We start from the raw sequence: 2,808 nt of genomic DNA on the forward strand, positions 1-2,808 counted from the left end.
TAGCTTTGGGTTCAATCTTGCGGTGCTCGATCCCAGTGATAGAAAGGGAAACAACACGTATTGTATTGTTGCCATCGAGGATAAAAAGATGGGGTTTATATCATATTGCTTGAGTTTATCCATCTACATCATGTCATCTTACCTAAGGCGTTACTCTGTTCTTATGAACTTAATACTCTAGATGCATGATGGATAGCGGTCGATGTGTGGAGTAATAGTAGTAGATGCAGGCAGGAGTCAGTCTACTTGTCACGGACGTGATGCCTATATACATGATCATGCCTAGATATTCTCATAATAATTCGCTTTTCTATCAATTGCTCAACAGTAATTCGTTCACCCACCGTAATACTTATGCTATCTTGAGAGAAGCCACTAGTGAAACCTATGGCCCCTGGGTCTATTCTCCATCATATAAGTTTCCAATCTATTTTATTTTGCAATCTTTACTTTCAATCTATATCATAAAAATACCAAAAATATTTATCTTATCATTATTATCTCTATCAGATCTTACTCTCGTAAGTGACCGTGAAGGGATTGACAACCCCTTTTATCGCATTGGTTGCGAGCTTCTTATTTGTTTGTGTAGGTACGAGGGACTTGCACGTGGTCTCCTACTGGATTGATACCTTGGTTCTCAAAAACTGAGGGAAATACTTATGCTACTTTGCTGCATCACCTTTCCTCTTCAAGGGAAAACCAACGCAGTGCTCAAGAGGTAGCACTGCTATTGGATATACTGTTGATGATCTTAAGGGCATTAGTCCCACTCTATGCGAGCACAAAATAAAATTGGAGAAAGACTCTAAACTGGTTGTTGATCACCAACGACGGTTAAATCCTAAAATGAAAGAAGTGGTAAGAAAAGAAATACTGAAGCTTCTTGAGGGAGGTATAATTTATCCCGTTGCTGATAGTCAGTGGTAAGTCATGTCCATTGTGTCCCTAAGAAGGGAGGTATTACTGTTGTTCCTAATGATAAAGATGAATTGATCCCACAAAGAATTATTACAGGTTATAGAATGGTAATTGATTTCTGCAAATTAAATAAAGCTACTAAAAAGATCATCACCCCTTACCTTTTATTGATCAAATGCTAGAAAGATTATCTAAACATACACATTTTTGCTTTCTAGATGGTTATTCTGGTTTCTCTCAAATACATGTGTCAAAAGAGGATCAGGAAAATACCACTTTCACTTGCCCTTTTGGTACCTTTGCTTATAGACGCATGCCTTTTGGTTTATGTAATGCACCTACTACCTTTCAAAGATGTATGACTGCTATATTCTCTGACTTTTGTGAAAAGATTGTTGAGGTTTTCATGGATGATTTTTCTGTATATGAAACTTCTTTTGATGATTGCTTAAGCAACCTTGATCGAGTTTTGCAGAGATGTGAAGAAACTAATCTTGTCTTGAATTGGGAGAAGTGCCACTTTATGGTTAATGAAGGTATTGTCTTGGGGCATAAAATTTCTAAAAGAGGTATTGAAGTTGATAAAGCTAAAGTTGATGCTATTGAAAAGATGCCGCGTCCTAAAGACATTAAAGGTATAAGAAGTTTCCTTGGTCATGCTGGTTTTTATAGGAGGTTCATTAAATAATTCTAAAAAATTCCAGGCCTCTGACTAGTCTCTTACAAAAAGATGTTCCTTTTGTCTTTGATGATGATTGTATAGAAGCATTTGAAATACTTAAGAAAGCTTTGATTTTTGCACCCATTGTTCAGCCACCTGATTGGAATTTACCTTTTTAAATTATGTGCGATGCTAGTGATTATGTTGTAGGTGCTGTTCTAAGACAAAGAGTTGATAAGAAATTAAATGTTATCCAATATGCTAGTAAAACTCTAGATAGTGCCCAAAGAAATTATGCTACTACTGAAAAAGAATTTTTAGCAGTTGTATTTGTTTGTGATAAGTTCAGACCTTATATGTTGATTCTAAAGTAACTGTTCACACTGATCATGCTGCTATTAAATACCTTATGGAAAAGAAAGATGCTAAACCTAGACTTATTAGATGGGTTCTCCTACTACAAGAATTTGATTTGCATATTCTTGATAGAAAAGGAGTTGAGAACCCCATTGTAGACAACTTGTCTAGGTTAGAGAATGTTCTTGATGACCCACTACCTATTGATGATAGCTTTCCTGATGAACCATTAGCTGTCATAAATGCTTCTCGTACTGCTCCATGGTATGCTGATTATGCTAATTACATTGTTGCTAAATTTATACCACCTAGTTTCACATATCAGCAAAAGAAAAAGTTTTTCTATGATTTAAGACATTACTTCTGGGATGACCCACACCTTTATAAAGAAGGAGTAGATGGTGTTATTAGACGTTGTGTACCTGAGCATGAACAAGAATAGATCCTACGCGAGTGTCACTCTGAGGCTTATGGAGGACACCATGCTGGAGATAGAAATGCACATAAGGTATTGCAATCCGGTTTTTATTGGCCTACTCTCTTCAAGGATGCCCGTAAGTTTGTCTTGTCTTGTGATGAATGTCAAAGAATTGGTAATATTAGTAGACGTCAAGAAATGCCTATGAATTATTCACTTGTTATTGAACCATTTGATGTTTGGGGCTTTGATTATATGGTACCGTTTCCTTCCTCTAATGGGTATACACATATTTTAGTTGCTGTTGATTACGTTAATAAGTGCGTAGAAGCTATTCCAATTAGTAGTGTTGATCATAACACCTCTATTAAGATGCTTAAAGAAGTTATTTTTCCGAGGTTTGGAGTCCCTAGATACTTAATGACTGATGGTGGTTCACATTTTATTCATG

Source organism: Triticum aestivum, chromosome 5A, assembly GCF_018294505.1.
Source record: "Triticum aestivum cultivar Chinese Spring chromosome 5A, IWGSC CS RefSeq v2.1, whole genome shotgun sequence".
NCBI classification, from domain to species: Eukaryota; Viridiplantae; Streptophyta; class Magnoliopsida; order Poales; family Poaceae; genus Triticum; species Triticum aestivum.